This window comes from Trichosurus vulpecula, assembly GCF_011100635.1.
Source record: "Trichosurus vulpecula isolate mTriVul1 chromosome X unlocalized genomic scaffold, mTriVul1.pri SUPER_X_unloc_1, whole genome shotgun sequence".
In the NCBI taxonomy this organism is placed as follows: domain Eukaryota; kingdom Metazoa; phylum Chordata; class Mammalia; order Diprotodontia; family Phalangeridae; genus Trichosurus; species Trichosurus vulpecula.
In genome coordinates, this window is record NW_023494377.1 from 1,410,418 (window position 1) to 1,424,962 (window position 14,545).

The window sequence follows — 14,545 nt, forward strand, 5'->3', positions numbered from 1 at the left end:
AAGACAACATGCAAACAAATATATACGATTATTAAGGGGAAAATCTTGATTATTAAAATAAAATAAATTTAAATTTAAAATTTCATTTTAAATGAAATGAAAAGCACGATTACTAAAGAAAGTACAATTATTAAGGAGAAAAACCCGAAGTCATGAGATCATTTGTTTTCTGCTTTCAGTCTGCTGTTTAGAAATAATAAATTGAATTGAGGGATCAAAGAAACAGGAGAACTAGGAAATGGTTAAATGAAGAGGGGCTGGGAAAGGCTTCCTGGAGAAGGTGGGATTTTAGTTGGGATTTGAAGGAAGCCAGGGAAGTCAGTGGAGGAGGAAGAGCATTCCAGGCAGGGGGAACAGCCAGGGAGAATGTCGGGAGCCGAGAGATGGAGGGTCTTATAGAACATTCAGGAGGCCAGTGTCACTGGGTCAAAGAGTATGTGTTGGGAGTAAGGGGCAAGAAGACTGGAGAGGTAGGAGGGGGTTAGGTGATGAAGGGCTTTGAATGCCAAACAGAGCATTTATGTTTGTTCTTGGACACAATAGAGAGCCACTGGAACTTACTGAATAGGGAGGAGTGACATGGAGTTTATTGAATAGAGGGATGACGAATGGTTGTCTCGATGCCTGGAATGCACTCCCTCCTAATCTCTGTCTCTTAGAATCACTGGCTTTCTTCAAGGCTCAGTTTATAGGCCACCTTCTACATGACGCCTTTCCTGTTCCTCCTGGTTGTTGGTGCTCTCTTCCTTTTCAGATAACCAGAGCATCATCGATTTGGATCTGCAAGGGACTTTGGAGGCCATTGAGTCCAACCCTCTCATTTCCAGGTGAGGAAAATGAAACTGAGAAAGATTAAGTGATTTGCTCAGGCAAATGTCTGAAGCAGAATTCAAACTTAGGTCTTCCTGACTCCAAGGCCAGGGTTCCAGCCATATGTGAATCCATGTAATATCATCCCAGTAGAACATATGTTCCTTGAGGACCCTATTCTGTTTCTCACTGCTGTCTTTGTTTGGCCAGTGCCTAGCATAGTGCCCTACAAATAGCACGTACTTAAGGAGTGCCTGTTACATTGGATTCTACCCAAGGAATCATTTTTGCACTAGGAAAAAATAGAATTTATTACCAAATATAATCATTCATGCAAATTAATGCAGGCACATGGAACCAAGGATATAAAAGAAACAGACTCTGAGCAAGTAGTCTGCCTCTTAGGCCAGGAACTGCCCTTCCAAAGCTGCCAAAATCATGTTCTGAAGATATATTGCTCATCTTTTCACTTCCCTGCTTCAAGATTTACAATGGCCTTTTACTTTGGATTAATTCTAAAGTGTTCACCCTGACCTTCAAGGCCTCCACCCTGTGACCCCCACACCTCATCTTGCATGTTCCAGAGAAGACCATTGGCTTTGACAATTCCCAGCCCCAACACAAGCCAAAATACCCAAGTCCACAACCTTGCTTGAGCTGGCCCCAACTGGAAGGCCCTCCCTTCTCCTCTTTGCTGATGTATGGCCATTGTCTCTTTAAAAATTAAATCCCCCAATCTCCCTCCTCTGGGAAGTGTTCACAAATGAAGCCCACATCTCTGCTCTTTCCTTTCAGCACTTAAGAAAATCTCTCCTGGGAATTTGTTATATTGTTGATCCAGGATCCAAGCCAAAGAACTGTGTTAGATAGGAGGCTGGGTTAGAAGGTCCTGGTCCTTCCAGCCACAGAGAGCACGGTCCCACAAGCACAGAGCCACTTGATTCTACATGGTGCTGGAGTAGAAAGTGCTGTGGGGGGCTTCGAACCTGGTCCTCTACAATGGCTCTCATATGCCTGTGTGGCTAAATATTCCAATGGATCTGTGATCTAATCAATATGAATATTCCCTCCAGCAAACCACCTAGGGGGCAGTGTGGTACAGGGCAAAGTGTGCTGACTCTGGAAGCAAAAGACCTGGATTCAAATCCTGCTTCTGAGGCTGTGGGCAAGTCCCTTCCTGGGCTTAGTTTCCTCCTTCTGTAAAATGAAGGGGAGTGGGGCAGCTTGGTGGTGCAGTGGATAGAGCACCAGCTCTGGAGTCAGGAGGACTTGAGTTCAAGTCTGGCCTCAGATACTTGGTACTAGCTGTGTGACCCTGGGCAAGTCACTTCACCCTGTTTGCCTCACAAAAAAAATGAAAGGGAGTGGAACTTGATAGCTTCTGAGATTCCCTCCAGACGTAGATCTAGGATCACACCCAAGTGTGACCTTGGTCAAGTGATTTTACTTCCTGGCCCTCTTTTCCTTAACCTGTCAAATGAGGACTTGGTAGCCTCTAAGCTCCCTAAGCTCGACAGCTATGATCCAATGTATGACTGTTGGTAAATCACTTCACTACCGTGGGCCTCAGTTTCTTCCTTCTATAAAGTGAGGGGAGTGGTCTCAATGGCCTCTGAGATACATTACAGTTCCAGCTTTAAACTCTAAGATCCCAGGATTGCCTACCAGAGTTGATGATAGTTTTCCCATTCCTTCTCTAGAGCCCTTCCTTTGGGACAGCAGCCTGGTGTTGTGTTGACACACATTAAGAGTACTGTATTTGGAGTCAGAAAGACATGCCTTCAAATCCCTCCCCTGACACTTACTAGTTAGCTGTGTGACCATGGTCAAGTCACACTGAGCCTCAGTTTCCTCATCTGTGAAATGGGGGGAATGATGCTTGTAGTAGTTACCTCGCAAAGTTTGGGGAGCCTCAAATGAGAGAATGTAGGCTTTCACAAATCTTAACGCGCTGTAGGAAAGTCAGCCATTTCAGATGCTTACTTTCTCATCTTCCAAAAATCAGTAGGAATTACACAGATCAAGAGTGTCCTTGATGAAAGGATGAGAGGAGACCTGGCTCACAGACAGAAAGGTGTCAAGAAGACAAATTCTATCTGCATTTGTTGTTTGTTGACTGTCTGATCGGGTAAACACAGCCTTAAAGGTCGCCCTCCAATGAGGTGTGTCTAGTGCAAATGTTAGTATTATACAAGATTCTTTGATAAATGAAGCCACAGAAATAACTTTGTTCAATAACTTTGTCAATATCAAGTGAGGTAGGAAACGGAGACAGACCTGCATTCTCCAAAAGTGTTTGCCACTGTCATGGAGGACAGCAGTACAATGTCCAACTGGAAGGATCTCCCATAGATGGGGAGGTCCTCCACGTGCTCTTGTTTACAGGTGATATCAGTGCATTAAGCCCAGAAGTAGGATTTTGACCTCCTCAGTGAGATCTATGAGTATTCAAAAGATATTGGCTTAATCATCCACACTAGAAAAACTAAATGGATGAAAAATGCCTATTGTTGGAACAATGCCATGTCATTACATGGACAACTCATAGAACTAGTCCATCAGTACAGTACACTGTAGAAAAACAGTGAGCTGGGTCCAAAACTGAACAGGTTCAAGAGTGATGTGGATTTTCTTTAGGATATTGTCTAGACGTTTCAGTGACCCTAAGCAGCTTGCTGATCCCCAAACTTGTCTTTTGGCTACCATGTCATGCCATGTGGTCATGAATCTTGGAACACCAGAATCTTGGACTCTCAAGGAATAAAAATTGCTTGTTTAGTAGCTACTGAAAATGTGGGAGGAGTCTATGGTTTCTGAAGAATATCTAATAATTACTGAAAGCTGCAGTCCCACTTATCCGCTGTAACAAAGAATGAGCTGTTTCTGTGGGCCATTCAAGGTCAGCATGGCAGCTGACTCACTGGGCCTATCTTGCTGAAACAATAAATAAGTTCTTGAGCTGGGGGTGGGGCCCTTTATGCAGACTCACCATCAAACCTGAGAGCTGACTTTGCCTTCCTACCCTGCTCCAGAATCCTCACTGTACAAAGCATTCTGCTTTCCAAGTCCCAACTCTAGAAAGCCTTCCCTCCAGCAGGCTACATGGCTGTGGGAATGTTTGCAGCTCAGGAAAGGGTGGGCTGCTCCCTAAGCTCAATGAGTGCAATGGAAGCTAGTCTGTCGGTGGGCTTGATACCCCCTCAATCAAGAAAGACTTGGGGATGCGGGAATCATCCATACAGATAGCAGGAGCACAGAACAATATGTCTAATCCATTCTCACTATCATAGGAGCCATCTAATCCAACCCCCCCCCCCACTTTACAGAGGGAGAAGCTGAGGCCTAGGGAGGGGAAGGAACCTGTCCAAGGTCACACAGGTTGTTGTGTAAGAGGTAAATTTGAACCCAGGCCCTCTGATTCCAGAGCCAGAGCTCATTCCACTTTACACACTTGGCAGTATTTTTAAGAGCTTAAAGTAATTATTTACAAGGCTTTATGTAAAAATGATTGCTATGTGTATATATATGCATTTATTTATTCTTTCATCCATTTATTTATTTTTGTTTGCTTGTTTATTTATGTATGTTAACATAAAGTATCTGAAAAATAATTTGCAGGATAAATGGACTTGTTTGAGAACCCTAGAAACCTGCTGGCACAGAGATTCACACCTAACGGGATACGTCCAGCTCCAAGTCAGAGCCTTTCTCTTGTTCTTAGCAGATCCCTGACCTGGCAACATGAACTCCAAGCACTTACCTGTAGACAAGTGTTTTGCCTAAAGATTGGGAACTTGGGCAAATATTTCCTTCCTTCCTTCCTTCTCCAGCTAGAGATCTTTTCAGACATAGCCTAGCATAGTAGACAGGAAACTGGACTTAAACTCAGGAAGGCCTAGATTCAAATCCTGCCTTAGCCATTCACTAGCTTTGTGATTCTAGGCAAGTCACGTAATCTTTTTCTGTACCTTAGTTTCTTCACATGTAAAATATGGAGGCTGGACTGGATGGCCTCTAAGGTTTCTTCCAATTCTAAATCGATGTTCCTATGCCTTTCTTTAGCAGCATAAGGAACACCCAGTGCAGAAACTGCCTTCATTAATGCAGAACCCAAATCTCTGTGACCAGAGACTTGCCTGCCTTGGGCCAGTGACTTGCCTAGGGTTTTGCAGCCAGTGGGAAACCTTGAGATCAGGTCTTTCTTGCTGCTTCCAAGTTTGGCTCTCTAGCCACACCATAAAGCTGCCTCTTACAAAGGGAGCTTACTTTTAACAAATTAATTAATTAGGGCCATGTTTATACTTGATTTGCCAACTAAAACCACTCTCCTGTTTCAACTGAGCTCTTCAATTATTCCAGACTTTCTGCTGCTGTGAGAGCTTACTACAATTTCCCAGGCATAGAGAAATGCCTACCTTAGGCCAACATTCCTGGACCCCGGCTTCAGGGAAGTTAGGCACCAGGCTGGACTGGATCTAACAAATGATTTTCCTTCAGGTTTCATGGTACAGTGGGGTCTGAGCCTGCCTCTGCTGCTTGCCATCTCCATGACTTTGGTGAGCTCTCTGGGCCTCACCTCCCTCCCTTGAAAAGTGAGAGGACAGGGGTATTGGGCTTGGTGACCACTGAGGGCCCTCCCAGCTGCGTGATCTTACTGGGACCTTGGGCAAGCTGCTTCCTCCTCTCTGGGCCTCAATTTATAACTCTGTAAAATGAGGGGACTGTACTAGATGGATACTGAGGTCCCTCCATCTCTGAGCTAGGAGACATTAGCCCAGTGAATATTTGTTGGGCACCTAAGGTGTACCAAGCGAAGTTTCTAAACCTGTTCTGCTGAGTACCTTCCCAGACAGCCCATCTTGAGAATGACCCACAACAGATGCTAAGCCTTTACACAGTCACTCAAAATATCTTGATGTATCGATACCCACAGTCCCCTTCTGCTCCCTTCATGGACACAGCACACCAACTCTCACCCTATAGAGGGAAAACCACCCATAGAGTCACACACACACACACACACATACACACAAATGCATACACATACACATGCACACACGCGCACACACACACACACACACACACACTCCACTGCAGATATACTTTGTTTTTGAGATTGTGTCTTTCTTTTCACCCAGGCTAGAAGTTCAGTGACCACTCCTAATCCCAATCCTAAAATTGATTTGCTTGGAAGCTTTGACCCCCTCTGTTTAAAAAAAATTAATATTTTAATTTTTCCCCAGTTACATGTAAAACCAATTTTAACATTCTTTTTTTCAAATTTTGAGTTCCAAATTCTATCCCTCTCTCCCTCAGCTCTGTTGAGAAGGCAAGCAATTTGACATAGGTTACACATGTGACCTTCTCCATTTCTGCCCCGGCCCAGTTCATCCCATCCTTCGACAGCCTAGCGGCCCCTGATCCTGGGGGGCTGCCATATTCCTTCCAGACTTAGTGTGAACACTTGACTGGCTTTCGCCCTACCTACAACAGCTCAGAGCTCAAGTAATCCACCAGCCAACAGCAGCCTCCCTGGTAGCAGGAAGCCACAACGTCTGGCTTACCCATCTACAGAGATAGAGTTACTGTGTTTCCAGCTGTTCCTCCCTCAGAAACACATGTACACACCACACCCTGCCCCACATACATATATATCTTCACACATCCAGCCATCCCAGCAATCTGGATACACATGCAAACACACAGAGGCCAAGTTGGAAGGAATTAGAGGCTGACAGAATAATGAATGACATATTCGTGGGTGGGAGCTAGATCGTGAAGGGTTACTGAGAACACAGGCATGGTGAGGAGGAAACTCCCTTTTCCCATGCAGGTCGGCACCTGCTCTGTAACTTGATTTGGAAGTTTCTTGGGTGACACAGCCTCTAATGCATCACGGTTGGGACTTGACCCCATGTCTATTTGACCCTAAGGCCAACTCTCTAGCCGCTACACTAACCCACCTCTCATGGAATAACTCAACAATAACAGATGTAATAAAATAGGATATGCAAACCTCGGAAATATCTGCATTTCATCACTGCATGGAACTTCCACTGTGGGAAATGCTCTCTTGCAACAGAGATCCCAACTTAGCTGTGACCTTGTTTATAAGTCCTAGGGAGATGGGGGTTCAAGAGCTGCCTCTGGCACTGAATAGCCGGGTGACCATGGACAAGATGCTTAACATCTCTGAGCTTTAGGCAACTCTCTAAGACTGTAAGCGATAGCCAGGTTGTGACGTAACACTGGAAGGCATCAGTACTACAACAACAACAACAAAAAACAACAGGTCCTTGATGGGCCTGACTTTCAAGGTCCTCCACAATCTGGCTCCTGCCCATCTTTCCAGTCATATTTCATAGTATTTCCCTTCGTGAATGCCCTGTTCCAGACAAACTGGCCTACTCTATTGATTCTTGATTGATTATTAACTGTTCCCAGAACCCAATGCTCCACCGCCAACCTCCTATGGACAGAATGCCCTTCCTCTTCATCTTGCCCTCTCTTGGAATCTTTGGCTTCCTTCAAGGCTCAGGAAGGGTGTTTTGTCCTCCATGAAGCTATACTTTATCCCCCTTCCCCAGCTGTTGGTGTCCTCCCCCAGCCCCAGAATGCAACTCTTTGCGGCCATCTTTGCCCTTGTATCGCCGGCGTCCAGCACACACAACTCCTTGTACATAATAGATAAGTACTTAATAAATTTTTGTTGTTGTCTTTCAACTCATCGTAAAACCAGCTGTGCCAATGCCTTTATTGGTCTCTCTAAGGAGTACCTGTGAGTCAGCCTTCCACTGAGCTACAACTTCCTTTTGTCTTCTGGTTTCATTCACGGTGAGAATGTCAATATTGATATGGATCAGTTCCCTCAGTGGTATATCAACACGTTGGTCATCAGAAAAGGATCTCCCATTTAGAGCACCAATAGTTAAGTCAATATTTATAGAAAACTGAAAAACTGGGTTCCTTGGCCCCATCTGCTCCCTTTCCTAACACTGCATGGTCACTGTAAAAGTGGAGGGGGTTCCTTGGGGCTGAGGGTCATGGTGTATTGTTCTTTGCTCCACGGGTCTCCATGACTGATAGATTCACTATCTCATTGGTGATGAGCCCTCTGGAATTAGCTTAGCTGGTCTTAACACAGTCTACCATTAGGACCATACTTGTAGCCCTTCCTGCATGATAGAACATGCCAGAACTTACACTCCATTGACATAGCCTCTGAGAAACCCGGGGTCATCTATATTCCATGGTAAGATACTTGAGGAGGGCTTTCAGGATGTAATGAGTCATTAACTGAGTAGTAGGCAGGAGCAAACAGCCCAGTAAAAATGTCATGCTGCTCTGGTTAGAAGGCTGAGTCTGTGCCTATCAGGATTGGATTGATTCGGTACCTAGCACAGTACCTAACACATAGAAGGCATTTAACAAGTGTTTGCTGATCGACTGATTCATTGATTGCTGGCGACACTGATCCAATGATAACCAGTATCTGGGTATGCTCTCTAAGACCATATGCTCCCAGTCTATAGCATATAAGCTTCTTGAGCACAGGGACTGTCCCATTTTTGTCTTTTTATCCCTAGTGTCTGGCACATAGTAGGTGCTTAATAAGTAAATATTTGTTTATTGACTGATATCAACAAGTATCTTGTATGATACTTAAACAACTGACATTAAGGTAAAGACAGAGTCATTGATTGGTCTGTCTAGATGGACCAGGTTTGCCCTGTTGGTCTTAAGTCATGCTGGCTGCCACCTCCAATTCTCTTTGAGGCCCAAAGAAGGGAAGGGACTGGCCCAAGGTCACATCTAGGATCTCAGGTAGAGCTGGAAGGGCCCTCATAGGCCATCATGTCCAACCCCCTTGTTTTACAGAGGAGGAAACTGAGGCCCAAGGTCACACAGAGGCAGGATTGGAACCCAGGACCTGTGACTCTAGAGCTAGTGCTCTTTTCACTATATCAAATAGTTTCCTGTTGAAAATGAATTACCTAAGGTCACACAGGTGGTAAAGGTCAGAGCCAGGATTGGAACACACGTCCTTTGCCTCCAAATCTAACAGTCTCTCCACTGTACTCAGTGCCTTCCCTGAAGGTACTGACTGTACTAGATACCAAACACAACTAGTTAGATGGAAAACCTCTATCCATCAGTGTGTGCATAGAGCCCTGCAAGGACAAGGATAACATGTTCTCTAACCCTTCTCCCTCCCCGGGACCTAGCATAGTGCTCTTCAGACGCAGTAGATGCTCAAAAACTAGTTCACTGTTTGATGTTGCATGACATTGGGCAGATTGCTCTACATTTGCTCAGTTTCCTCCTCTGTCAAATGAGGGAGCTAGACCAGGAAATCTCTAAGGTTCCCCTTCCAACTCTGACATGCTCTGCCACACACAGACCACCACGCAAGTGGGTAGACAGATTAATGGGCTTGGGAATAACAGAGAAAGTGGTTGAGTGGATATGTAAATGGCCCACAAGTTAGTACAATGGAAAGAATCCTACCTTGGGATTTAGAGGATTTGGGTTCAAATTCCACTTCTGATATGGTGTGGCCTTGGATGGGTCACTTCTCCATGGGCCTCAGTTTCCCCTTTGGTAAAAAGGGGTGGTTGGACTAGCTGGCCTTTGAGGTCCCTTTCAGATCCATATCTAGGATCCTGTGTGTGACCATGGGCAAGTCAAGCGCTCTGGGCCTCAGTTTCCCGCTGTGTAAATTGGGGGGGCGGGGTTGGGCAGGGGGCCTCTGGGGTCCTTCCTAGCTCTAAAACTGTGCTCTTGTTGGAGAACATTACTCTGGTGGCGCCTTACTAGGTTTCCTAGGGAGAAGGTCCCCAAGGACATTTGAAGGCCCTCACACAGCTCTCTCCTTTGGCCCTCTGACAAAGCACCAGCTAACCTTTAGCACCTGCCAGCAGCTTCACTCCGAAGATTCTCCCAGTCCTGCTATGCTGCAAAGTCCTGGCCTTTGCTGCAAAGAATCCTGGGCATTTTCAAAGCTGAACCTTTGGTGAAAGACACAAAAGCTCTTTCCCTGTCATTCAAGACCAATCCCCAAATACCCAGCCTGCCCAAAAATAACCCTTTGGGGGGGCCAGTCTGAAGCCTCATTGTATCAGGAGCAAGGGTAGGGTCATAGATAAATAGGCACCTAGCTCTAAGGCTGGAAGGGGCCTTGGAGGCCAGCTAGTCCAAGCCCTTCACTTTACAGGAGGGGAAACCAAGGCCTAGGAAAGGAGCAGGGACTTTCCCGAGGTCACACATAGGATTCAAGACCTACAGCTGAAAGGGACCTCAAAGGCCAGCTAATCCAACCCCTTTACCCTATAGGAGGGGGAACTGAGGCCTAGGGAGGGGCAGGGACTTGAGCAAGGTCACACAGATATTGAGCATCAGCAGTTCTTTCTGTGAGGAAGGATTTGACTCCAGAGCCAGAGTTCTTTCCACTCATCCATGATGCCACCATACACACGCATTCACTAACAGTCTCCAAACTCCAACGTACAATTTGCAACTTCTGCTGAATCTACTAGTTCTGGCCCATCCAAGAATGAATCCTATTTGGGGATTGGGGAGCAGGGCAAGGCCACATACACACATCTGTTTCTTCATAGAGAGACCTTATTTATTGGTTTCTCAAGCTGTTCTTGCCCTTTGACTCATCTCTAGTCCTAGGTGAGCCTAATGTTTGGGCAGGAGCATTGGTCCTCCTCATCTCTCTCCCAGGTGGCCCAGGGCTAGGCACAGAAGGTCCAGTGCTCACCAGCGGGCTCCCTCCTCTTCTCCCAATCAAAACTTCCCAGTGCTGAAGTAAGCCTAACAGCCCCTGAGAACCAGGCCCTCTGTTTCGGGGATAGTGACCTGGAATATTCACTCAATGAATGCATATTTTGGTCTTTTCAAAGTAAAATCAGTGGTTGGGAAAGGAACGGATGGGGGATGAGACAGAAGAAGTGGGCAGATTGCCCAGTTCCATTTGGATCCACCAGCTAAGTTTGTGAAATCATTCTCTAGCCTTCTAGAGCTTTCTAATGAGCTGACCCGAGAAGGTGAAAAAGTGATTTTTTTCCTCTGGGACCTAGTTGTGGGTGAGAAGTTGGGGCTTCTTTTGTGAGGGGTGGGGTGGTGGTGGCTGCTGCTAGGCTCCTCCCCATCAGCCTTTCCCCTCTTCCTCCTCCCCTCGCTACTGTTTTCCTCCAGTTTCCATTTAAGAGCCTTGGTTTGGTTTGGTTGTATGTGCTGGCTGCCTGCCAGCCCGCCTGCTTGCCTGCCTGTTTGTCTGTCTGTCTGTCTGTCTGGCTGGCTGGCTAACTGCTGCAGCCTGAACCTTGTACCCATGTACAAACAGCTCTGGCTGGTTATGGGAGCCAAGGTGTGATGGGCGTGAGGAAGATGCCTTTCTCTCCCAAGGGGATTCACCCATCCTCCTGGTCATTAAGATCCCAGGAGTGCTAGCTGCTGGCTGCTAAACAAATTAGACTTTGCCTTCATGGGCATGTTCTGTCCTCGAGATCAGAGGCCCCTCCCTGACGTTTGGTTCATTAGTCATTACTCCCTGGCAGAGCCCTCGGGCACTCAGAGCAGGAGCCAGCAGCAAGAGCAGGCACAGGGCCTAGGCAGGGGGCTCCTTGCACACCCGGTGCTCCTGAAATGCTCATTAACTCACTAATGAACTAAGGAAAGCCTTTGTTGTACAGCTGGAACAGGGTCTGTCCAGGGATGGCGTGGCTTCCATGTTGGCATTCTGGCTTTGACGCTAGGCTTCCTATATTCCACCAGGGGTGTCTTGTACTCCATACTGATTCTCTGGAGCACATGTATCACCGTCTTCAAGGTAGTAAGTGGCTTTCTTCTAGCTCAATCCAGAAGAGCTTGAACTGGATGCCTCTAAGGGTCCTTCCAACTCTAAAGCTATGATTATCACACCTCAGTCTGAGTCTTAGCTCCAACCCACTTACTAGCTGTGTGACCTTGGGCAAGTCAACTAATCTCTGAACCTGGAGAACATGAGGGATTATCCAAGATGGCAGGCCTGAGGGGTATACCACAATAATAATGCTAATAATAATCATGGTAGCTAACATTTCTATATAACTTTACAAATGTAATCTCATTTGTAACACAACAACCCTGGGAGGTAGGTACTATTATTATCTTCATCTTACAGATGAGGAAACTGAGGCAGACAGAGGTTAAGTGACTTGCTGAGGGTCACACAGCTGGTAAGTGTCTGAGGTAGTATTTGAACTTGGGTCTACTTGACTTCAAGTTCAGCACCCACTCTACTTGGACACCTGTCTATTGTAATAAAGAACCCTGGCTCACACTTGGTTAGGGAATCAGGGTAGACACTGCCTCACCCCCAACCAAAGACTTTCAGATCAGTATGGTAGTAGGCAGTAGGAAAAGGGCTGGATTCCAAGGCAGAGGACCTGAGTTCAAATTACGGCTCTGCTAGTGACTATCTGTATAACTGAGGGTAACTCACTCCCCCCCCATACACACCCTTTGCCTCAGTTTCCCCATCTGTAAAATGAGAAGGTGGGACTAAAAGAACTCCGAGGGCCTCTCCAGTTCTAGATCTAGGATCCTATGTGAGACCTTAGAAAAGTCATTTTACCTCCAGGGCCTCAGTTTCCCCATCTATACGATGAAGGAGTGGGTTAGCTGGCCTCTGAGGTTCCTGCCAGCCTTAGAACTATGACCACTGTGTATAAAACATGGAAATGGTTGGGGGGGCTGTGGCTCTCATCTGGATTCACTGAAACCAGAAAGACATTTGTGGGGAGGGGAAGTGGGAAGAAGCAAAGGGATTCTGTTTACTGCAAAGTAGGCTAGCATGACAGAAATATCCTCCCCTGCTACTCCTACATAATTTGGAGTTTAGCTCCTGGTTTTTCTTCTCCATTCGGTGGCTGAGGGAGCCACCTCCTTGGGTCACACCTGGCACCAGAGATGTTGGATTGCGCTTTTGAAATGCAGTGCAAACAGGAAAGGGGCAGGAGGAGATGAGGCCAGACGTTTTCCCAATGGTCAGAATGGGGGTGGGGCGGAGAGCAGAAGGGAATGGAGTGTGAAAATTATATGCCTTGACTTTGCTTCTCAGCAAAAGCCGGTCGACAGGCATTTATCAAGTGCCTACCATGTGCCAGGCACCGTGCTAAATGCTGGGAATACAAACAGGTAGGCCAGATGCTCTACAGCTGCTACTTTCTTGAGTACCTAGCTTGATGGATACAAATAGGCAGGTTTCTCTCTCTCCTCCCTTTTCAGGGTAAAGCTCTTGAGCAGATTCACAAGATGTCAGGCAAATCTTTAGGTCTTGATTCACAACTAAGGTAGGATGAATGGGACTCTGTCCAAGGGCACAGAAATAATAATAGCTAACATTCTGGTAGCACTTTAAGGGTTGGATAATGCTTTACATATATTATCACATTTGATTTCCACAACAAATTTGTAATATAGGTGCTACTATTGCCCCATTTTGCAGATGAAGAAACTGAGGCTTGGTGAGGCTAAGTGACTTGTCCAGGGTCACATAGCTAATAAGTGTCAGGGGTGGGATTTGAACCCAAGTCTTCCTGATTCCAAGTCCAACACTCTGTCACCTATGCCAAGCTGCTTCCCCCCCAAATTTGCATAAACACTCCCTCAGTAGTAGAAACAACTGAGTATAGCACTTTTTTTAAAAAAAAAAAACAACAGAGAATAGGTAGTTTAAATAGGAGGCTACCCAGTACTCACATAGTTAATAACAACCATCTGAGAATTAATATAATAACTTATCTCCCCTCTAAACTGGATTTGGCTCAGTTACTTCTTACAATATTTTTACATAATGAATTACAAAGAAGATTTGAAAGCACTTTCATGCTGCATGCCCCAGGTGCCAAAACTGGAACTTATGGCTCTGGTTAGGTACACTCCATCCTTGGCCACAAGCCTGTCATTCCTATATTTGAAGCTATCATCCAGGAATCTGAATCACATCCTCAGACAGGATCTTTATAGCTGGTTACTCATTTCTCAAATATATCTTTCTCTTCTAAAGCCTTTGCTTTCAATCAGCAGCAAATATGGAAAAATTCCCTATGCCTTGATTGTCTTCAGTCTCTGGCTCAGGACTTCACAATCCCTAACCCTCTAGGGATTATTTCCTGAGACCTAGGGGAGAGTATCACTCCAAAAGGAAAGAAGAGCATTGGAGTCAAAAATAACTTTGAAACAGACACCTAGAAATGACTGCAACTTTAGCATATGGTGGTAGCTGACCTTTGGAATATCACTTTAGCAGCTGTGTGGAGAAGTTAGAGTCTCAAAGCCGGGAGACCAATTAGGTGGTTACTGCCATCGACCAGGTGAGAGGCGATGGGGCCTAAATTAGGGCGGTGGCTGTGTGAGTGCAGAGAAGGGGACAGAATGTGACTCTGTGGAGGTAGGATCTCTAAAACTTGGCATCCCATTGGGGATAGGGGTGGGAAGAGTCTGGGATGACTCCAAGGCTATGAATATGGTTAACTGGAAGGGTGCTGGTGCCTCCCATAGAAATAGGAAAGTTTTGAGGCAGGGGGGGTGGGTTTAGGGGGAGGATAGAGTTCTGTTTTAGATGTGTTGAATTTAAGCTGCTGATGGAAAATCCAGGTGGAGATGTCTAGCAGGGAGTTGATGTGGGCCTGGAGTTAGGGGGGTGGGGTTGTTCTCCCCGTCTTCAGCATTTCCCTTCTCCTAT

The 14,545-nt window shown here is 46.0% G+C and overlaps 1 protein-coding gene across 1 annotated transcript in view; it reads right to left on the reverse strand.

The window, feature by feature from the left end:
- TSC22D3 (TSC22 domain family member 3) overlaps positions 1–14,545 on the reverse strand; it is an 81,069-nt gene that overhangs the window by 37,234 nt on the left and 29,290 nt on the right. The window lies entirely within an intron of this gene.